We start from the raw sequence: 24,508 nt of genomic DNA, 5'->3' as shown, positions 1-24,508 counted from the left end.
GTGTGCTGTATGTCTATGTCTCGTAGCCGTCAGTCATCCCAAGATGTCCCATTTCTATCCTCCTCATCCTAGCCCTGTCATATCTTCCTAGATCGCATTCCACTTGCTTCAGTCTTTTGTGGCTGTGTTGCCCCCTATTAGCCCTTGTTAAAAGCTTGCCCGAAAAGGGAGAAGCTCAGAACCAGGATCTTGAGGAATTTCTGAATCTCAGAATGTTACATTGCAGAAGGAGGCCACTCAGCCCACCGTGTTTGTATCAGCTCTACAAACAAGCACTGTAACTCAGTGACAATCTCCGATATCCCTGCACACTATTTCTATCCAAATCCCCATCCAGCGCCCTCTGGATGCTTCAGCGGAACCTGCCACCACCACATTTCCAGGCAGTGCATTCCAGATCCCTAACTACTCACAGTGTGAATCAGATTTTCCTCAATTCGCCCTTCCTTCGTTCGCAAATCCCCTTATATCTGTGCCTTCTTTGACTTGGGAACAATTTCTCCTGACCCACTCTATCCGGCCCTCTCATGATGTTGAAAACCTCAATCAGATCTCCTGTCAGCCTTCTCTCTGAGTAGGACAGCCTCAACTTCTTTCATCTATCCTCACCACTGAAGTGTCTCACCTCTGGGACCGCCCTGGCCAACCTCTTCTGTGCTCTCTTTCAGACGTTCACATCCTCCTCTTTTAGTGGGATGCCCCGACGTTGCCGGCACATGGAGGATTTCATGGAAATCTGGCACGGCTGGGATTTTTGGGTGGCGATCGCATCCAGATCGTGTGTCCCCCAAGTGACACTGTGTCACCGTCCCCTCCCGCCCCAGTTTTGCCTCGACGCTCGGTGTCAAATCCACAAGCTGCTAGGGGTGTTTCACTGCATTGAACGCGCTGCACAAATGCAGGCTGCCGTCGTCTGCGGTGGTTTGCCGCAGGGCTGTGGGCCTGGCCCTCCCCTGTACATCTCAGGCAGGGTGGCACAATGTCTCTGTTTCCTCTCCTCTCCTCCCTTTAAGTTACAGTCATGAAGAAGGGCTGAAGAAGGGCTTATGCCCGAAACGTTGATTCTCCTGTTCCCTGGATGCTGCTTGACCTGCTGCGCCTTTCCAGCAACACATTTCCAGCTCTGATCTCCAGCATCTGCAGACCTCACTCTCTCCTTAAGTTACAGTCAGCCAACAGTCTGTGTGGAATTTGCACATTCTCCCCGTGTCTGTGTGGGTGTCCTCCGGGTGCTCCAGTTTCCTCCCACAGTCCAACGATGTGCAGGTTAGGTGCATTGGCCATGCCATTGTGTTAGGTGCATTTGTCGGAGGGAAATGGGTCTAGGTAAGTTACACTTCGGAGGGTCGGTGTGGACTGGTTGGGCTGAAGGGCCTGTTTCCGCGTTGTAGGGAATCTAATCTAATCGATTGCAATGTGATTCTCCATTATCCCTGACAGGCTGTCCCCGAGACTGCACTAATGGATTTCCCAATGTCCAGGAGCCTGTAATTTCAGACCCCACCCTGCACCACCAGCCTGTCTCCCCTCATCCATCTCTCTCTCTCTCTCTCTCTCTCTCTCTCCTCTTCCCTGCAAAACTTTCTTGCCTACTGGGATCTGAATCCTGATGCTTTGATGAAAGAGGACCAGAGCCTGGGTCTGTTTTCTCACAATGAGCGAATTCCAGAATTATCACAGTGCCGAAGGAGTCCATTCAGCCCATTGTTCCTGCACCAGTTTTATTACAAGGTGCCAGTTTCCCCCTCTCCCTGCACACTATTTCCACCCAAATAACTATTCAGTGCCCTTTTGAATTCCTCAATGGAACCTGCCTCCACCACTTTTCCAGGCAGTGCGCTCCACATCCCTAACTACTCACCCTTGCTTCATTTGCACATCATTTCATTCTGTGCTCACTTGCTCTTATCTCTTTTATAGGATCAAGTCATAAAGCACATTGAGTCTTTCGACCCATGGTGTCCACACCAGTCAAAAACACCCACCTAACTTTTCTAATCCCATCTTCCAGCACTTTGCACTTCGCCTGGTATGCCTGAGCACCTCAAATGCACATGCAAATACTTCTTAAATGTTCTGAGAGCTTTTACCCTGATACAGGCGGTGCGTTCCAGATACCCACCACCCTCTAGGTGAAAATATCTTTCCTCATATCTCCTCTAAACCTTCTGCCCCTTTCCTTAAATCTATGCCCCTGGCCACTTAATCCTCCAACATAGGGAAAAGTTTCGTTCCTGTGTACTCTACCTGTGGCCCTCATAACTTTATACATCTCAATCATGTTCCCTCTCAATCACCTCTGCTCGAAGGAAAATAACCCTAAGTTTGTACAATCTCTTCTCGTAACTGAAACTCTCCAGCTGAGGCAACATCCTGGTAAATCTCCTGTACACTGTCTCTGGTGTTATCACATTACTATTTTAACATGGATTCCAGAATTGCACTCAATACTCCAGCTGAGGCTTACCAACCATTTTATACAGTTCCATCGTAACCTCCTCCTCTTAAACACAATACCTTGGATAATAAAGGCGAGTATCCCATTTGCAATATTACCATGTTACCCACCTGTCCTGATACCTGACATGTCCCTCTAATTCTCAGTGCTTCTCAGGATCCAACTGTGCATCATATATTCCTATGACTTGTTAATCCTACCCAAGTACACCACCTCATTTTTATCCAGATTGAATTCTACTTGCCACTGATCAGCTCATTTGACCAGCCCATCTATATCCTCCTGTCATCTAAGACGATCCTCCTCACTATTTATTACCGGCCAATTGATTAGATTAGATTAGATTCCCTACAGTGTGGAAACAGGCCATTCAGCCCAACAAGCCCACACCGGCCCTCCGAAGAGCAACCCACCCAGACCCATTCCCCTACATTTCCCTCTGACTAATGCACCTAACACTACGGGTAATTTAGCCTGGCCAATTCACCTGACCTGCACGTCTTTGGACTGTGGGAGGAAACCGGAGCACCCAGAGGAAACCCACGCAGACACTGGGAGAATGTGCAAACTCCACACAGACAGTCGTCCGAGGCCGGAATCAAACCTGGGACCCTGTTGCTGTGAGGCAGCAGTGCTAACCACTGAGCCACCGTGTATCGTCTGTGAAAGTACTGATCAAGATTCTCTCTATCTACTCTATCTAGCCACGTTATAATTTTGAAAGCCTCTGTCATATCTTTCGGCCTTCTTTTGTCCAAGGAGATCCGTCCTGACTTCTCCAATCTATCCTCGTTACTCAAGTTTGTTAATTCTGGAAGTATTCTTTCCCATCATGTGCTGCCTACAACAATACGCGTCTCCTGAGGTCCAACAAATGTCTTGTACATGTTAAAACATCTCCCTGTTGTAGTCATTTACTAAAGCTGAGAACACTGTATGCGTTATTAACTGCTCTCTACACTTGTCCTGACACCCTTCAATGTTCTGTATATGTACATAACTCAGTCCCTTTGCTCCTCCACCCTGTTTAGAATTCTACCCTCTTTTTCACATTGTCTTTCAATTTAGCCGTCTCATAAGTGCTGTCCTATCATCTTACTTTCTGAACGAGAGACTTAACCTCCATGGCAGGTTTTCTACGTATTGTTGGTTCTACTCTACATGTTTCACAACAAGAAGAGGTGGAAACTGTTCGTGAGATGGCCATTAAACTTAAAGATCCAGATATAATATCCACTTTTCCATTCTCGTTCCTTTATTTGACATGTAATTCAAACAAGGTGTAACCTTGGTTCACTGAATACGCCCTTGCCTGTGAGCAGAAAGCTGTGAGTTCAAGTTCCAGTCCAGAGTCCTGAGCAGACAATCTAAGCTGTGACACTCCCAGGAGCAGTACTGAGGAAGGGCTGTGCTGACAGAATCACTGACTTTCAGATGATGCATTAAAACTAAATGCTGTCTGTGCCCTTGTAAGTAGGGCATTGTTTAAACAAGATTATAGGAATTCTCAAGTGAATTATCATTGAAACATATGATATATAATATAATATCTAAAATATATAACATGCTGAGGTGAGTCAACAGAGTAGATGCAGGAAAGATGTTCCCTCTCTGGTGGGGTGGGTGGAGTGAGTTGGGGACGGTATGGAACGAGGGGACACAGTCTCAGAATAAGAAGTGGGCCATTTATGACTGAGGTGAGGAGGGATTTCTGCATTTTAAGGGCATGGAATTCTCTGTCCCAGAGGATGTGAAGGTTCAGTTGAGAGAGAGAGAGAGAGAGATCGATGGCTTTCTGAAGGTTAAAGATAACAGGGATATAAAGATGGTGTGGGGAAATGGTGCTGAGATGGAAGATCAGTTGCAATCTAGATGAAAGGTAGACCAGGCAAAAGGGCTGAATGGCCAAATGCTGCTCCAATGTCTACAATGTCCTAACTCAGGTGAGAGAGCATCCAGTGAGTGACAGCCATTCAATTGTAAGGAGTTCAGAATCTCAGCCATGATCCCCAGGCCTGGGATATTTTCAGTACAAGCACAGTATACTGGGATTGTATACTGTCAAAATGTAGTAGTTCTCTGGTACTCATTCCTGTTCCCTTATTTGCAGTTGGGCTCACTCCGCCCCCTTCCCCCCACTCTGCAGGTCTGAGTTACCATGGTTACAGCCACATTACCCTGCAAGTTGTCACCCAGAGCTATGAATTCTGATGACAGAGGCTCCATTCAGTCCCCATCATACAACTAACCAGGAATCTCACTCCCATTGCCAGCACGGTGGCTCAGTGGTTAGCACCGCTGCCTCACAGCACCAGAGACCTGGTTCGATTCCAGTCTCGGGTGACAGTCTATATGGAGCTTGCACATTCTCTCCGTGTCTGCGTAGGTCCCCTCTGGGTGCTCTGGTTTCTTCCCACAATCCAAAGGTGTGCAGGTTAGGTGAACTGGCCACTTAAATTGTCCCATAGTGTGCAGGCCAGCTGGATTAGCCTTGGGAAATGCAAGGCTACAGGGATAGGGTGGGGAGGTGAGTCTGAGTGGATTTGATGGGCCAAATGGCTGGCTTCCACAATGTAGGATTTTATGATTCTTTTATAGAGTCATAGAGATGTACAGCATGGAAACAGATCCTTCGGTCCAACCCGTCCATGCCGACCAGATATCCCAACTCAATCTAGTCCCGCCTGCCAGCAATCAGCCCATATCCCTTCAAACCCTTCCTATTCATATACCCATCCAAATGCCTTTTAAATGTTGCAATTGTACCAGCCTCCTCCACTTCCTCTGGCAGCTCATTCCATACACATACTTCCCTCTGTGTGAAAACGTTGCCCCTTAGGTCTCTTTTATATCTTTCCCCTCTCACCCTAAACCTACGCCCTCTCATCCTGGACTCCTCAACCCCAAGGAAAAAGACTTTGTCAATTTACCTTATCCATGCCCCTCATTATTTTGTAAACCTTTATAAGGTCACCCTCTGGCGCTCCATGGAAAACAGCCCCAGCCTGTTCAGCCTCTCCCTGTAGCTCAGATCCTCCAACCCTGGCAACATCCTTGTAAATCTTTTCTGAACCCTTTCAAGTTTCACAACATCTTTCCGATAGGAAGGAGACCAGAATTGCATGCAATATTCCAACAGTGGCCTAACCAATGTCCTGTACAGCCGCAACATGACCTCCCAACTCCTGTACTCAATACTCTGACCAATAAAAGAAAGCGTACCAAATGCCTTCTTCACTATCCTATCTACCTGCGACTCCACTTTCAAGGAGCTGTGAACCTGCACTTCAAGGTCTCTTTGTTCAGCAACACTCTCTAGGACCCTACCAATAAGTGTATAAGTCCTGCTAAGATTTGCTTTCCCAAAATGCAGCACCTCACATTTATCTGAATTAAACTCCATCTGCCACTTCTCAGCCCATTGGCCCATCTGGTCAAGATCCCGTTGTAATCTCAGGTAACCCTCTTCGCTGTCCACTACACCTCCAATTTTGGTGTCATCTGCAAACTTACTAACTGTACCTCTTATGCTCGCATCCAAATCATTTATGTAAATGACAAAAAGTAGAGGACCCAGCACCGAACCTTGTGGCACTCCACTGGTCACAGGCCTCCAGTCTGAAAAACAACCCTCCACCATCACCCTCTGTCTTCTACCTTTGAGCCAGTTCTGTATCCAAATGAGTAGTTCTCCCTGTATTCCGTGAGATTTAACCTTGCTAACACTGCCTGTCTTTGGCAGGATTGACAGGTTACTTGATGTGTTCAGTCACATTAGAATCTTCCTTAATTGGACACCAGAGACCTGGAGTGAGACTGTGATCTGGTGCTCCTGGCTCTGAGACAGGGTCCCTACTCAATACCCCTTTGGGTTACCCTTCCTCATCATTAAGGAAATGTGGGCAGGGGGTGGTGAGATGTGGGTTACTGGCTATGAGAGGGATGATGCAAGTTTGCGTGGAGCTGGATCTGGCCTCTTGCTGTGCAGCAGGTTCTGTGTTATTCAGCGAACAGAGCTCTGAATTCAGGTCCATGGTGTCCATCTCAGACGCCAGGTACATCCAGCCGCAAGAACGCTCTGTTTAGTCACCCCCCTACTGGTTATGGTTCAAATATAAACCTGTGCGCACACACAGCGTGTGACTTTCTTAACTCCGATGTCTGCAGGCGTTACAACAGTGTAGAAGCTTTTCCTATTAATAAACCTCGTGTGATTGGGCTCCCAGATTAAAACTACTAGCCCGCGAAAGCTGACTGGAGGCAGGACTTTGTGACCTGAAAGAGGGAGCATTGCCCGCAGTGTTTTCTTTTTCTTTATTCATTCAAGGGATGAGAGTGTTGCTGTCTGGGGCAGCATTTATTGCCCATCTGTAATTACCCAGAGGGCAGTTAAGAGACAACCACATTGCTGGAGGTTTGGAGTCACGTGTAGGCCAGACTAGGTAAGGATGGCAGTTTCCTTCCCGAGAGGACATTGATGAACCAGTTGGGTTTTTCCAACAATCGACAATGGATTCAAGGCCATTGTCAGGCTCTTCATTCCAGACATTTATTGAATGCAAGTCCCACCATCTATCATGGCGGGATTTGAACCCAGGTCCCCAGAACATTACCCGGGGGCTCAGAAAAGAGAATGGGACTCACTTTTGGTGGCATGATATACTTGTGTCATTGGGTGAGGACTGCAGTGGTGATACCTGCCACAGCTGAATAGGCTGTCAATCCTTTCCACAAGAAAAAAAGATGCCCCCTCGTGGTGGAGCTGTGGGAGGGCATGGGGCACCTTTAGGAGTGAGTACGGAGGTAGGGAAAAGAGAGAGAGAGAGAGAGAGAGTTGGAAAGTACTGACTGCATGGTGAAAGCTGCCAGCAAACGTGTGCGGTTCTGTGGCATTTCAGACAATTGTGCCAGGGAATGTCATGACAGCACAAATCCCAGCATCAGTGCAACTGTCAATGGCTGCCCTGGTCATTAATTGGCTGTGTTTTTGCTGAGCTTAGTAAGTGTGGCGGGGATGCCTTTGGAGGTACAGGCACAAGTCTACACATTTTCACCCTACCTTTGTGAAATGCTGGTCTCATGCTGGATTGCAGCATTTGGCTCTGTGTTGGACTTGACACTGGCACTCCAAACGGGCATGGCCTTTAACTGGATTGTGAGACAGTATTGCACAGGCAGATGTTGAAGTGGCTGAGAGGGTGACCTTTACTTAGATTGGGCTTTACAAGCACAAAGCCTCAAAGTTTCATACAATTTCTCCCACCCTTGTCTCTGTTGTAAGAATCTTTGAGGAGAAAGTGAGGTCTGCAGATGCTGGAGATCAGAGCTGAAAATGTGTTGCTGGAAAAGCGCAGCAGGTCAGGCAGCATCCAGGGAACAGGAGAATCGACGTTTTTTCAGGAAATTGTTTCTTGGAACAGTATTTCTTCCTGCACCACTCTTGTATGTATCGCGCTTCATGAGGTTTCACAGTCGCACCATCTCATTGAGGACATTATCCACCACAGCGCTGGCAGAGACGGGCTGTGGCTCTGGCAGGAGACTTGCTGCCTCTCCCTTTCTTCCCTTCTTTCTCTCCCTCTCTCTCTCTCTCTCGGCTGACACTCCAGTGCAGTACTGAGGGGTTTGCCGCACTGTCAGAGGCTTTGTCCTTCAAATGACATGTGTTCTCGGCTGAAGATGTGCTGGGAGATTAGGGAACACATTCACAGAGCAGCAGTGTCGACCACCAACCCCCCCACCCCCCAAACACCAAGTCCTTGGCAACATTCATTTCTCTTCCAACTTAGGGAAAACAGGTCAACCATGTCAGAGCTCTGTGTCTGCTTGGGTCAGTGTGAATGTGTGCGAGTGTGTGTGTGAGTATGTGCCTGTGTGTGAGAGAGAGAGAGATTATGAGCGAACATAGAACAGTACAGGACCAGAGCCATTGACCCACCATATCTATGCCAACCATGATGCCATTCTAAATTAATCCCATCTATCTGCTCATGGTCCATATCCCACTATTCCCTGTCTGTTCATGTGTCTGTCTAAATGCCTGTTAAATGTTGTTATTGTATCTGCTTCTACCACCTCCCGGGAGCACGTTCCAGACACTGACCACCCTCTGGATGAAAAACTTTCCTCACACGTCTCTTTTGAACTTGTGCAGTTCTGTGGCATTTCTTGCCTTAAACCTATGCTCCCTAGAATTTGATATTTCCACGTTAGGAAAAGACTCTGACCATTCGTGTTATCTGCGCCTTTCATAATTTTATATACTTCTATTAGGTTGCCCTTTAGCCTCCAATGCTTTAGTGAAAATAATCTAGGTTTGTTCAACCTCTCCTTATAGCTAATATACTCCAACCCAGGCAACATCCAGGAAAACCTTTTTTGCACATACTCCAAAACCTCTACATTTTTTCTATAGTGAGTGAGAGAGATTGTGTGTGTGTGTGTGTATGCGAGGGAGAGTGTGTGTGTATATGTGTGAGTATGAGAGATAGAGAGTGTGTCTATGTATGTGAAAGAAAGTGAGTGTGTCACTGTCTGCATGTTAGTTTGTGTGTGAGAGAGGGGGAGAGTGTAAGTGTGTTTCAAAGAGATTGTGTGCATATGTGCATGTGTCAGTATCTGTGTGTGTTTGAGAGAGTGTGTATATTGTGTGCATATGTAGGGGAAAGAATGTGTGTATGTGAGTGTGTGTCAGTTACATATGTGTAAATCAGTGAGTGTGTATGTCTGTGAGCATGTGTGCTTGTGTGTGAGAGACAGAGCAAGACTGTGGATGGATCACATTGCGTGTGAGAGACAGAGCAAGACTGTGGATGGATCACATTGCAAAGTGGCAGCTTATCGCTGATTGCGTACATTATTGTCATCTGGAATTCCTGGTTTGCCCGGAATTCTCCACCTTATCAGATTAAAATCACCTACAAGAAGCTTTTCTTTCTCTCTTGCTGGATTCGTAAAGAGTTGTGTTTTCTCAGTCTGTTCAGAAATTGCAAGCCCAACGAGTCAGACTGGTTTTATCGTGGAAGATTCCTCCTCCATTCCTCAACCCTTTCTATATTCAGCTGACCTGAATGTCGGCGTGCTATTCGACCACTGGAACTATCACACCCAACCTGCTCCTGCCATCTGTCAACCAGGAGTGAGAATGCAGGCTGATATCTTTCTCTCCCTACCACTGGGGGTGCCAGTGGTGGCCTAAACAAGGGATTGGTTGCGTGAGCAACAATAACAATTTGAATTTATATTGCAGCCCTAAGGCATATATTGGAACATTACCACTCAAACTTCAAGCCAGAGTCTTCCTTTAACTGTAGCGCAGGGATTTCTAATGGTTATTTTGAAACTGCAGCTTTCAGAGCAATCTGGTTCACACTAGCACACAGTCCACATACACATAGCAACACGCACAATAGTCGGTTTTTACTCCCACATTTTGTGTTTTCCTGGAAAATAAAACACGAATATGCCTGCAGTTTGGGACAGAATAGAGAGGGGATGCCTTTCTGCTGTGAGGGAAAGTCAGCTCCTTATGATCTCGTCCTTTTCAGACATTCTGCTTGAAGCTTCCCTGAGAGTCTCCAGGTGTGACATTCCATGTGTTCACACAAGACAGCCACTGAATTACCATCATCAGTCACCTCTGGTTGTTTATCATCTTTCAAAAAAAGTTATTGAATTAATAATTACAGCAGGTAATTAACCTTGAGTCCAGATCTGTTGTTATGATGAAGTGTAAAGGGAGCTTGACTCTTTATCTAACTCTGTGCTGTCCCTGCCCTGGGAGTGTTTGATGGGGACAGTGTAATGATGCTGGTTATTTGACTCACATGCTGATCTTGCATCTCACCCTGTGACTTCCTCGCTTGCTGACTTCCTCACTTATTGATCTTCAGATTATAGACCCTCTCCTGCTCATCACTTGTTCCACTTGCTGCTCCCCTCCACAAATGTTCAAATCAATGCCCTCTCTCCCACTCCCCATCTTCCTCTCAGCACTCCAGTACCATGCCATACCTCTGAGCGACAAGCAAGGGTCATTGAGTGCGAAGGTCAGTGAGAGGGAGGGACAGTGAGAGGGAGAGAGGCAGTGAATGCACAGGAGCTAAACAGACTTAGTCCTGCATTAAGAGGCAGTAAGTTGTTAATATTTCAAGTGTACAACACAGCTGTGTGCTTCACATGAGGCCTTAGAATTAAGATGCGTGACAATAGTGTGCACCTCATGGTACAGGTCAAGGGCAAACGAGGAAGGATATTTGTACACAATTGTAATTCAGTCTGATGTCCCCTTTTATAACAAACAAATTTGAAAGATTTAATGCAATATGCTATATATCCCTGACTGTTCTTATAGATGAGAAACTGTTTGTTATTCTAGCTAGACCTACTATTGTCCATTTATTTACTCATACTGATATTTAAAGAGCTTGTATCTTGTTATGGTGCATGTGTGGCGATTTCTCCAACCTATCTTGTGAAACACTGTCGATCTCTCCTCAAGCGTTTGGGTTATTATTCTGAGTTTTTGACTTGCATCTGCAACTTAATACACATTCTCAGAGTGTGCACACACTCTCACAGAGCCTCAACTTTACCTGGGAGGGGTTCACTCTTTGGGATTGACATTTGGTGCCACATTCCTCAGCTTGTAGTTTTGGAAGAAACAGCAGTGTCTCTCTGTCAAACAATAATTCCACTTAACACTCTCATTCTGCTGTCTTCATCACTATAATTACAAACCATTTTCTCCCCTCAGTTTGACGATGCCACTTGGTCTAAGGGGTGGACTGAATCATCAGAACCTCTGTCTAATGTCACTGGATAGCTATCCCTAATTTGTCCAATATCTTTCTACTGATTGTCTTTATTGTGTTTCTTTACAAATCTGTGCGTACCTGTGTTGCCCTATAGGTAACTACTTTCTTACAGCTCTGTACATAACCTTGTCTCCCTGTCAGTAACTGCTTTCTTACAATTCTGCATGTACCTGTGTCTCCCTGTCTGTAGCTGTACTTTCCTACAACTCTACGTACCTGTATTTCCCTGTCAGAACCGTACTTTTTAACAGCTCTGTATATACCTGTATTTCCCTGTCAGTAACGGTATTTTTGTACATATCTGTGTCTCCCTTGTCAGTAACGACTTTCTTACAGCTTGCTTCTGTCCCTCGCGTGAAACTGTCTCAAAGAGTCCGAGATAGCAGTGTGTTCAGTGAAGGCCTTTATTGAGGTGCAGTTTAAGCTGTCTGCCCACAGGGTGCGCCTGATGGTAACAGTGATATGACTACAGCCAACCAGGAGGGATATTTGGTCAGTCAGACACACTGGCAGATATTAAAAGTTTGTTTGAGGATTTTTTGGTTCCAGTTCGCCAATGGGCTTTTAATGTAAAAAAGGGAAGATTTCCACTGCATCTTCCCTCTGGGAGAACAAACTTGGATTCCTAAACAATGGATCATTGTCAGTTAACAAATATTTCACTCATTTATGGAATGTGGGTGACGCTGACGACGTCAATATTTATTCACGTTGGTAAAGATAATCTAAGTAATTAATGTTATAATATAAAGATTATTCTTCATTGTCTAAAATTTTAAGATGTATTACTATAACTAATATCATTCAGAAGACAAGGGAGTTGTATTCATAAAAATAACAGAAGTTATGCTTTAATGTGCATAAAACCGTGACTAGATCACTGCTGGTGTAGTGTGTTAAATTGTTTATGTGCGTTTTTACAATCAATCTTGTTTTATGTACAAGATAACTTTGTTTTTTGAAAAATAAATAGCAAACGATCCCCAATCAATTATGGGCTGATTGAAGTTTTCCAATATCTGAATTGGCCCTCACTATTCTGTGAGTGAATGCCTCTGTCAGTGTTTTACTCTGATTCGAAATTAGGCAATTCCAGCCCTGGGTTTATCCTATGGGACGCTGATACCTGATCTGGGAGTCACTGATCGCCTGGCCTCAATCTGCAGACCAAGGGACTGCCGCAATGGTGTGGTGGTTTCCCCCCGGGTCACGCAAGCCAAGTTTAGTTCCGCGCAGGAGAGCCGAAACAACCTGTTGAGCAAAAACAGCCTCTGCACCCAATTACTCAGCGAGGGAATTCCCTGCTCACCCTCAGTCTGTGACACCTGGCTGCCTCAAATGGGGGAGGTCACTGCAAGCATTGAACTCGGAAATCACAAGTGAACCTGTTGCGAATCCTCAACCGGTTTAGTGAGTGCCTGAGAGTCGAAAATGAGCAATGTGGGAACTCGCTGTTCGTTTCAACTGCTCTGGGAGTGTTTGATCGGAAAGCGTATACAGAGCTTTGTGTGACTTGCTCCGCACCTAACGCTGTGCTGTACCTGTCCTGTGAGTGTTTAATGGGAACAGTGTTGAGGAAGCTTCAGTTCCACTTTAAAAGACTGTCGAGGGCTTTACTGTTGATAGTTAAAAATCACCCAACACCAGGTTATAGTCCAACAGGTTTAATTGGAAGCACACTAGCTTTCGGAGCTTCCAATTAAACCTATTGGACCATAACCTGGTGTTGGGTGATTTTTAACTTTGTACACCCCAGTCCAACACCGGCATCTCCGAATCATGTTTACTGTTGATGTAGCCCTATCCTGGAAGCGTTTAACTTGGACATTGCGGGAGATTTACTGTATATGTAACCCCATGGTCTGCGTGTCCTGGGAGTGTTTGATGGGGACAGTGTAGGAAGCTTTGCTTTTACCTAACCCTATGCTATCTGGTCTACGGAGTATTTGATGAATGCAGTGTAGAAGGAGTTTTACCCTGTACCTAACTCCATGCTGTATTGTCCGGGGAGTGTTTGATGGGGACAGCCTTGAGCGAGCTTTACTCTGTATCTAACTCCATCTAACTGACTCTAATGGGTATAAAGCACAAATCTTCTGGGTCATTTGAAAATAGCGCTGAGTTTACGCATACCTAATTTTTTTACAGGCACTAATGCTTTTATTCCAAGTATGGGAGCAACATCTTTATTGGGGAGATGTAAATATTATTTAATTGTAGTTACAGTCTATTTCAGAGTCATATTCTCCACTTGTTTAAATCCCCAGCCCCATAAAAACAAAGCTAAACTCTATCGCTGCCAGTTAGGGTTTCTTTTTAAAAATCATGCTGCTCAAATACATTGATTGACAGGCCATCTGCTGTAGCTAAGAAAAAAAAATTACCAGGCATTTCAATAGACCTCAGTGATGACTTTTCCCAAGCGTTCTTGTTATGGCTGCACCATTTGTGAATGCCTGGCTGAGTTTCAAGGTGTCAAAACATGCTTATCTCAGTGAGTTGTGTTCATCTTTTTATTGATGGCTTTTAAGGAGCTATTAAAGGATTAGATGTTGCTGGTGTGTTACTGAACAGAAGTTTGTTTGTTTAATAACAAATTGGCCACTACAGAGATTTAAAATCTTTGAATGGGTTTCATGAATATACGTTTTATTTTTACTGTGTCAATTTTGCATGAGTGACAACGTGATTAGGAGTTAATTGTTTTTTCACCCTCACATTGCTCCTGGGGCCCTTCCACAGTGGAGCCTGGATGTGACTTTGGAGTATCAGGATGGGATGAAAGAGTGCTGAGCATTCGGGGTGGTAAGAGCTAAAAGGCCTGATAGCCTTTTATGAAACTGATACAGTCTCGGTGGATTGAGCTGGGCATTTAACCCAGCACATTTTGGTGTACTCCATCTTCAGAGAATGAAGACTGGGCCCTTTATATCATAGACAGACAGACAGTGGGAGGTATTCAGCCCGATGGATTTGCTACACCTTTCAATATGATTATGGCTGATCCAGCTCAGTGTCCTATTGCTACTTTCTCCCCATACCTTTTGATCCCTTCAGCTCTGGGGATAATATCTAACTCCTTCTTGAAAACATTAAATGTTTTGGCCTGAACAGCTTTCTGTGGTACAGAATTTCACAACTTTTTTGAGTGATGACAGTTCCACTCATTTCAGTCCAAAATGGTCTCTCCCATGATATCCAGCTGACACAATTGATCTAGGCCCTAACTCTTTATACACACACTCACAAATCAATTTGTTTTTCCATGGTTTGTTTTCCCAACAGTTAGAATTACTTTGACTTATCTCCTTTCGGTTCGTGACCAGACGCCAAACATTGAAATATCTTGCTTAAAGGCTGCCTGGTGACATACGAACTGGCAACATTGTGATTCTGACCCTTTTCCCAGTCCAACACTGCATAGACAGGGCTTTAAACTATTTGGGAGCAGGGTGGAGTGGAGGGATCAGTTATCGGGGAAATTAGAAAACCTGAATTAAAGGAGGAGGTAAGAGTGCAGAACTCAGGGCAAGTTGTTAAATTCTCCAGCACAGACACAAATAGAACAGAGTGTATGAAAAGGGTTAGCCATCAAACTTCAGGCACACTGGACAAACACATGACGATGAGAAGTGGGACGGTTAGTACTGGTATTATATCTGAATGCACACAGTCTAAGGAGTAAGGTAAATGAGCTTGTGGCACAGATCGCAATTGGCAGGTATGACGTGATGGGCATCTTGGAGAGGTTGAATAGGCTGGGGCTGTTTTCCCCGGAGCGTTGGAGGCTGACGGGTAACCTTATAAAATCATGAGGGGCATGGATAGGATAAGTAGACAAAATCTCTTCCCTGGGGTGGGGGGAGTCCAGAACTAGAGGGCATAGGTTTAGGGTGAGAGGGGAAAGATATAAAAGAGACCTAAGGGGCAACATTTTCACACAGAGGGTGGTACGTGTATGGAGTGAGCTGCCAGAGGAAGTGGTGGAGGCTGGTAGAAATACAACATTTAAAAGGCATCTTAAAAGAAATTTATGGAATGTCTACGTGATGGCTTTTTGGAGCAGTTTGTGGTGGAGCCCACTGAAGAACAAGCAATACTGGATTTAATGTTGTGCAATGGGGCAGACTTGATAAGGGAGCTTAAGGTGAAAGAATCCTTAGGAAGCAGTGATCATAATATGATTAAATTTACTCTGCAATTTGAGAGGGAGAAGATAGAATCAGAGGTAACGGTGTTACAGCTGAAGAAAGGCATTTTCGGAGGCATGAGGGAGGAGCTGGGTAGAATTGACTGGGAGAAGAGCCTAGCAGGAAAGACAGTGGAACAGCAATGACAACAGTTTCTGGGAATAATTCAGGAGATGCAGCGGAGATTGATTCCAAGGAAAAAGAAGCATAGTACAGGGAGGATGAGGCAACCATGGCTGTCTAGGGAAGTCAGGGATAGCATAAAAGCAAAAGAGAAAGCACACAAAGTAGTGAAGGACAATGGGAAACCAGAGGATTGGAAAGCTTACAAAGACCAACAGAGGGCAACAAAAGAAAAGGGAGGGAGAAGATTAATTATGGGGGTAAGCTAGCCAGTAATACAAAGGAAGACTGTAAGAGTTTCTTAAGATATATAAAGGGCAAAAGAGAGGCGATACTGGAGAATGATGCTGAAGAGATAATAGTGGGGAACAATGAAATGCCTGAGGAACTGAATAATTACTTCGAGTCAGTCTTCACGGTGGAAGACATGAGTAATATCCCAAACGTTCAGGAGACTGAGGGGGCAGAGCTAAGTATGGTGGCCATCACAAAGGAGAAAGTGTTAGAAAGACTGAATGGCCTGAAGGTGGATAAATCACCTGGACCAGATGGACTACACCCCAGAGTTCTAAGGGAGATAGCTGAAAAGATACTGGAGGTGTAGTGGTAATCTTTCAGGAATTGCTGAAAGGAGGATCCCAGAGGACCAGAAAATCACTCACATGACATCCCTGTTTAAAAAGGGAATAAGGTAAAAGATGGAAAAATTCAGACCAATCAGCCTAACCTCGGGTGTGGGTAGGATCCTGGAATCCATTGTGAAGAATGAGATTACTGAAAATTTAGAAATGCTTGGTAAAATAGGGCAAAGTCAGCATGGTTTCATCAAGATGAGGTCATGCCTGACAAATCTGCTAGAATTCTTTGAGGAAGTAGTGAGCAGGTTAGACCGAGGAGAGCCAATGGATGTTATCTACCTGACTTCAAAAAGGCCTTTGACTAGGTGTCACACAGGAAGTTACCAAGTAAGATAAGGGCCCATGTTAGAGGCAAGATGCTAGCATGGATAGAAGCTTGGCTGTCTGACAGAGAGCAGAGAGTGGGGACAAAAGGGTCCTCCTCAGTTGGGATCACAACTTTTCACTTTGTACTTTAACAATCTAGATGAAGGAAGTCGGGGCATTCTGGCTAAGTTTGCAGACGATACAAAGATAGGTAGAGGGACAGGTTGCATTGAGGAGGCAGGGAGGCTGCAGAAAGATTTGGACAGGTTAGGAGAGTGGGCAAAGAAATGGCAGATGGAGTACATCATGGGAAAGTGTGAGGTCATGCACTTTGTTAGGAAGAAAAGAGGCATGGACTATTTTCTAAATGGGGAGAAAATTCAGAAGTCTGAAGTGCAAAGAGACTTGGGAGTTCTAGTCCAGTATTGTCTCAAGGTAAGCTTGCTGGTTGAATCAGTAGTTAGGAAGGCAAATTCAATGATGGCATTTATTTTGAGAGGATTTCAATATAAAAGCAGGAATGTAATTCTAAGGCTCTGGTCAGACCACTTTTGGAGCATTGTGTGCAGTTTTGAGCCCCATACCTCAGGAAGGATGTACTAGCCCTGAAGTGTGTTCAGAGGAGGTTCATGAGAATGGTCCCAGGAATGAAAAGCTTAACATACGAGGAACATTTGAGGACTCTGGGTCTATACTCGATGGAGTTTAGAAGGATGAGGGGGACCTAATTGAAACATGCAGAATACTGAATGGCCTGGATAGATTGGATGTTGGGAAAATGTTTCCATTAGTAGGAGAGGCTAGGACTTGAATGCATAGCCTTAGAGTAACAGGAAGACCTTCAGAATGGAGTTAAGGAGAGATTTCTTTAGCCAGAGAATGGTGAATCTATGGAAATCATTACCACAGAAGGCTGTGGAGGCCAGGACATTGAGTATATTTAAGACTGAGATATATAGGTTCTTGAGTATCAAGGGTTATGGGGAGAAAGCAGGAGAATGCGGTTGATAAACTTATCAGCCATGATTGAACAACAGAGCAGACTCAATGGGCTGAATGGCCTAATTTCTGCTCCTATATCTTATGGTCTTATTGAAGAAAGAATGAAATGAAGATTATGCAAAAGTGAGGACTGCAGATGCTGGAGATTTAGAGTTGAGAGTGAGGTGTTGGAAAAGCACAGCAGATCAGGCAGCATCAAGAAGCAGGAAAATCAACATTTCAGGCAAAAGCCCTTCATCAGGATGTATAGCCACCTAGCCAATGGTAATGTTATTAACTCACCTCAAGCATCACTTAGCGCCTCACAGACACTGCTGCAAAATCATAGGGACGTCAAATACTGCTGGTGAGAGTTGATAAAGGCATCGTCAACTGGCAATTCAATCATCATCAAAGCAGAAACAGAAAGTGCTGTAGAAATCAGTAGGTCTGGCAGTGGCTGTGGAGGGAAAAGCAGAGTTAACACTTTGAGTCCGGTGACCCTTCATCAGAATGCAGGAGGAGTTCTGAAGCAGAGTCATACCAGACCCAAAATAGTGGTACAACTGAGTAGTTTATTGGACTGTTTTAAGTCAGCCCCATTACTATGGGTCTGGAATCACATGTCAGCCAGACCGAGTAAAGACAGCAGATTTCCTTTGCTGAAGGACATTAGTGAACAAACCGATGGGTTTTTACAAGAATCGATGATTGTTTCATGGTCACCATGATTGAATTTAGCTTTATAATCCAGTTTTTTTCAAATGAAACAATTGAATGAATTAATTAAATTTACATTTTGCGCCACCATCTCCTGGCTTTATCCTGGGTCTTGAGGCTATTAGTCTAGTAACTACATCATTGTCTCCCTGATGCTAGAAGAGATGCAGGTACAGTTGTTACAACATTTAAAAGGCACTTTGATAAGTACATGAATAGGAAAGGTTTGGAGCAATATGGGCCTAATGCAAGCAAATGGGACTAGTTTAGTTTGGGAACATGGTCAGCATGGACCAAAGGGTCTGTTTCCATGCTGTATGACTCTCTATGAGTCTATGACTCACTGTCATAGACAGCATGGTGGGTCAGTGGTTAGCACTACTGCCTCACAGCACTGGGAACCTGGGTTCGATTCCATCCTTGGGCGACTGTGTGGAGTTTGCACATTCTCCCCATGTCTGCATGAGTTTTCACCGGGTGCTCCGGTTTCTTCCTACAATCCAAAAATGTACAGGTTAGGTGCATTAGTTAGGGGTAAATGTAGAGTAATAGGTTACGGGAATGGGTCTGATTGGGTTACTCTTCAGAGGGTCGGTGTGGACATGTTGGGCCAAATGACCTGTTTCCACATTATAGGGATTCTATGATTCCTCAGGACCACAGTGTTAGTGCTAGGCCTATTGTCACACACACAGTTAGTGTGGTCACTGTTAATAAGTGTTCTATATCAGTGAGGATGGAGTCTGGTGGTGAGGGGCAGCAGAACGGGATAGAGAGAACTGTAGATATCAGCGTAGGTCAGGAGCAGTCAAGTTCATCAAGAGAGCAAGAGTCAGAGTGAAAGGTGAGAAAGAGAGAGAAGAGCCTGCTTGCCTGTATGTCCCAAGGAGGTGAGGCAGACATACCAGTCGGTTGTGGACTTAACTGTTTCAAAATGCTTTGTGTTTCATTCATGGCTTGTCAAGGCTGTGAATCGAAGCAGCACGTTCTGTACCCAAACGTCACACACTGGTAAACAAAGAGAGTGTGTTGTCATTATAAACCTGCCACTGTCAGTTCAGCTCAGGGTTACCTACCCTGGCCCAGAGCCATTGCTGGAGGGCCCACCACATGACCACCACTCTCCAACAGCCCCCTCACCCAGCCCCTCTCTCTGTCAGTCACCTGACATGTCCTTCCTTGGGGCCCCACACCCTCCAGAAAGCAAAGGAGCCGTTTGCTATCTGAAGCAATTGAACCATCTCTTGTATGTTTATGGAATCAAATGTTTACAGATAATTTAAAAATAAACATGGACACAATTTATTGCACACACCCACCTTTACCTTGCAGATTAGTACTTCAGTGCTGGCTCCAGGCCGATCCTGAAGATGGGGTTTGTGGGTGGGTAACATCAATGAAACAAAGTAGGAGCAGGATTAGGTTATTCGGCCCCTCAAGGCTGCTCCACCATTAATTACGATCATGGCTGACCATCTAGCTCAGTACCCTGTTCCTGCTTTCTCCCCCATACCGTTTGACCCCTTTAGTCCGAAGTACTCTTGAAAAACACTCAATGTTTTGGCCTCAGCCCTGTCACTTTGGGCAGAGCAATGAGCTACAAGGTTGGCAGGACCTCAGAACGGTCGGCTGACCTGTGACCACTCCCGCCCCTCCCTCCAACTTCATCTCTGCTGACACTGTGAACTGGTCAGCTGGTGGCAATCTGTCAAGTGTCTCTTCGAGTGCCTGTTGACCCTGGTTAGAGTGCCCTAGGTAGTAACCCAACCTGTTCAGAGATGTTATGACACACATGTTGGGAGATTTACCAAGGCCTCCTGGCTCAGAGATAGGAACACTACCACTGCACCTCAAGAGCGCTAGTGGCCAGCGTATTTTCTATACTCTAAAGTGCTATTACGCACAACTGAATGACCTTCCCACCACCTAAGTCATCATGAGTATTTTTTTTAACTAATAACCACCTTCGGTATAAACACCTGTGAACCTAGTGACCAGTGTACAGCAGTGTAAATGATATCTTGGCACCTGTAGTTGTTTTCTTTGCGTTCTGTTGGGTTAATTGGATTAGACTGAGTATCCCCATGTATAATTCAGCAAGCGTCTGGAGTGGATTTCAGCTCGACACTCTGCCTTGTGACCCAGGCAGCTCACTGTCCTGTTCCCAGTCTCCCCAAAGAGAGTGTCCCTGTTTCCCGATTCAAAATAAACTGCAAACACCTGGCTTGTCACACTCTTTATTTAGACACACAACTTGCCTCCATGACCAGCCCAGGCTCCTGCATTTAGCGCCAGGTTGAATTCGGCGACTGGGGTCAAGCTTTTGCCCCTTGTTGGTAGTGGTTGGGTTGTCATTGTGGGGATGATGTGAGGGGTTACAGTGAAGATGGATGCACCCGAGGTGGAGTGCTGGAAAGGTTTTGTATAATGTCAATGGAGGAGCTTTTCAGTGTGATGTAAAGGGTTAACAATGACCATATAACTAAGATAGTTCTCACCATCGTGTAGATGAGATGGAAGATCACATAACCACACAGAACTGCTTCTCTCCGGCTGCCTCACAGTACAGACTTGTCCTTGAAGGCCATTGGGTTAGTAATCCAGAAACCTAGACTAATGTTCTGTGGATATGGGTTCAAATCCCGCCAGGGCTAATGGTGAAATTTAAATACAATGACGACCTGGAGTTAAAATAAAACAAATCTAGTGGCGACCATTGCCAATTGTCATAAGACCGCACCTGGATCACTAATGTTCTTCAGGGAAGAAAATCTGCTGTCCTTACCTGGTTTGGTCTCCATGTAACTCCAGACCCACAGCAATGTGGTTGACTCTTAACTGCCCTCTGGCCAATTAGCAATGGACAATAAATGCTGGCCTAGCCAGTGATGCCTTCATTTTGTGTACAAATAAAGAAAAGCTATTATTTAACATGAAAAGTGAAGACATGAGACATAGGAGCAGAAATAGACCATTCATCCCATTGAGTCTGCTCTGTCATTCAATGAGATTATGCCTGATTTGATAATCCTCAACTCCACTTTCCCCACAACCCTCGATTCCCTTGCTGATTAAAAATCTGTCTCTCTCTTAGCCTTGAATATAATGACCCAGCCTCGACAGCCCTCTGCGGTGAAGAATTCCACAGTTTCACTACCCTCTGAGAGAAGAAATTCCTCCTCATCTCTGCATTAAATGTGTGACCCCTTGTTCTGAAATGATCCTAGACTCTTCCACAAGGGGAAACAACTTTGTCAAGTCCCCGAGAAATCCTTTCTGTTTCAATAAAGTACCTTTTATATTTCGGTGAGTGTACAGGCCCAACTTCCCCTCCTAAGACAGTCAATCCATACCCAGAATCTGTCTCGTGAACCTTCACTAGACTGTGTCTTCAACACCAGTATCTTTCTAAAAGCCCAAACTTTTCACAGTATTCCAGCTGTGGTCCGACTAATGCCTTGTATAGTTTTAGGAAGACTTGCCTATTTTACATTCTGTTCCCTTTGAAATAAAGACCAACGTTTCATTTGCCTTCCCTATTACCAATTGAATTTAGATGCTGGCTTTCTTTATGATTCATGGACAAGGATTCCCAGCAGTTTTTATGCTGCCCCTAGGGGTTTTTAAGGTGAGAGGGGAAAGTTTTTATAAAAGGATATGAAGGACAACATTTTTACACAGAGAGTGGTTTGCATTTGGAATGAACTGCCAGGGGAAGTGGTGGATGCAGGTACAGTTTCAACATTTAAATGACATTTGGATAAGTGCATGAATAGAAAAGTTTGGAAAGATATGGGCCAAGCGCAGGCAGGTGGGACTAGTTTAGTTTGGGACCATGGTCAGCATGGACTGGTTGGATCAAAGGGTCTTTTTCCATGCTGTATGACAGTATGACTCCATGAGTTCCCTTAGGGTGAAAACAGCAATAGAGTTTCCAAGCAAAGCTAGAGTCAGAGTTGAACTCCAGAAGAGCAAGGAACAAAACTGGAAGAGGGAAAGAAATCCCGAATTATTCACTTCACTGCAGGTTACAGTTCACCAGGCTGATCATCCCTGTCATTGTCAGTTCTTGGCTATGATACTTAATCAGTGACTGGGTATCGTGCAGTGTTCATTGCTACCGTGAGTGTGCAGGGTATAATTACAGTAGCACAGAGTCTGGACTGCAGCCATCTCAGTGACTCGCTCGGACAGATTGTTTGGCTGACATCTGAGAGCTCTGTTTCCTATCTCTGCAATTTTCCCTGTGTCAAGTGATGCCAGATTGTAAAAGATTGGCCTTTGCATTATTCACAAGCCTTTAAGGTGGAGTGGAGTAAGGCTACAAAATGTAGGGCTGGTGGGAGGCCCAGAGGCATGTAACTGTTCATCAGTCAGAGAAGCATTATTTGCTGGACATCTCTCCCTCTGTACCTTAACATGTGAAATGCAGAGAGGGAAAAGAAAACTTTTGCATTTATAGCAGTTCTTTCACAACTCTAGGGTGTCCCAAAGTAATACATTTGAAATGTAGCCACTGTTGCAAGACCAACCATTTTGTATACAGCAAGCTCCCATAAACGGCAAATTAGCTACCAGGATAATAACTAGAACACCTGCAAAAAAATAACCCAATGGACAACGAGGAAGGCCTGAAGTCAGCCAAAGCCTCTCAGTCACAGACCCCAAGGAAGTCGCAGTCCCAAGTTAATCACGGTTCCCGATCAGTCACCGTACCCTGACAGTCACAGCCCCAAGTCAGTCACGGACTCTAAGCCAGTGACAGGCCCCAGTCAGTCACAGGTCGCAAACAGTCACAGAAACCAGTCCGTCACAGGCTCTGAGTCAGTGACAGGCCCCAGTCAGCCACAGGCTCTAAGTCAGTCCCAGACCCAAAATCAGTCTCAGACTCCAGCCATTCACAAGGCCCAACTTAGCCACAGGGGTAAATGGATACAGTAACAGATAACTTCAGGTGGTCACCTACTGAAACTGTTCACTGGCAGAATAAATACATCCACTTATTGTGTGCTTTTATTTTCATTTTCTCATGGGATGTGGGCATCGCTGACTGGCCAGTATTTGTTGCCTGCCCCTAGTGAGAAGGTGGTGGTGATGAACTTTAACTGCTGTAGTCCATGTGCTGTAGTTTGATCCACAATGCCCTTAGGGAGGGAATTCCAGGATTTTGACCCAGTGATAGTGAAGGAATGGCAATATATTTCCATGATTTGAAGGTGCCAGTGTTGGATAAAGTTAAAAAATCACACACACCAGGTTATAGCCCAACAGGTTAACTTGGAATGCACTAGTTTTTGGAGCGCCGCTCCTTCATCAGGTGGTTGTGGAGATTAAGATCATGCTCACAGAATTTATAGCCAAAGGAATCCAGTGTCATGGAGATGTGATACAGTAAACAATCTTAGATTAAAACTTTCACCTTTTATAATGGGATATGCTGGTTTCTGTTCTTTGATATGTCAATCCCAGAACTTCTTTTAAATTACATTCTCAAGATAGCTCAGCTTTTTAACCAATAGGTGTGAAGTCTGTCTGTATCCCAATGCTATGTCAGACTGACAAACCCTCTGTATAGATTTACAGAGTTTTACATGGATTCATGCAATTTTTGAGGTGTGTGTGTGTGTTGTGTGCAGTGGGGTAACCTATAGTCTGCCATGAACCCAAGGTCCTGATTGAGGCCATTCCAATGGGTACCAAACTTTGCTATCAGCTTCAGCTCAGCCATTCTGTGTTGTTGCTTGTCCCGAAGTCTGCCTTGGAAGATGGTCACCCGAAGGTCTGAGGCCAAATGTCTCGGATTCTTGTGCAGTGTCCATTCATCCACTGTCGGAGCATCTGCTCGGTATTACTAATGTACCTTTCCTTGCGGCATCGTTGCCTGCAGCGTATGTGATAGACAAGTTGGCCGAGTCACATGAGTACTCACTGTGTACATGGCGGGAGATGTCCCCACGTGTCATGGTGTCCTGACATGCCACAGTGAGAAACTGTAATGACCCCCTTAGGAGACAGACACAGGCTGCACCAGACAAGATAACAACAGGACAACAACAATGTACAACCCTGCCATAGCAGCCGCTGTGTCAGAGTATCAATATGGGTAATACCATTATGCATGGGGACACCTCCCACCATGTACACAGTGAGTACTCATGTGACTCGGCCAACGTTGTCTATCTCATACCCTGAGGCATGGTACATTGGTGAGACTGAGCAGAGGCTACGGCATCGGGTGAATGGACACCGCGCAACAATCACCAGCCAAGAGTTTTC

General features: G+C 45.1%; 1 protein-coding gene across 11 annotated transcripts in view; it reads left to right on the top strand.

Moving 5' to 3' along the window:
* Positions 1–24,508, top strand: part of map3k13 (mitogen-activated protein kinase kinase kinase 13) — a 160,438-nt gene that overhangs the window by 62,362 nt on the left and 73,568 nt on the right. Inside the window, exon 1 of one of the 11 annotated variants that reach the window (XM_087988938.1) lies at positions 11,829–11,916. The exons of 8 other annotated variants lie outside the window; for them this stretch is intronic. The gene's annotated coding sequence lies outside the window, so the exon portion shown is untranslated. Of the gene's footprint in view, positions 1–11,828; positions 11,989–12,472; positions 12,823–24,508 lie in introns of those variants that run through there. 2 more of the 11 variants (XM_087988936.1, XM_043693390.2) reach the window with 2 other exon arrangements.

This window comes from Chiloscyllium plagiosum, unplaced genomic scaffold (genome assembly GCF_037043375.1).
Source record: "Chiloscyllium plagiosum isolate Xiang-an unplaced genomic scaffold, Cpla_swu_hap1 HiC_scaffold_7, whole genome shotgun sequence".
In the NCBI taxonomy this organism is placed as follows: Eukaryota; Metazoa; Chordata; class Chondrichthyes; order Orectolobiformes; family Hemiscylliidae; genus Chiloscyllium; species Chiloscyllium plagiosum.
Note: the sequence above shows the minus strand (reverse complement) of the source record. Positions and strands in the feature narration are given on the sequence as shown.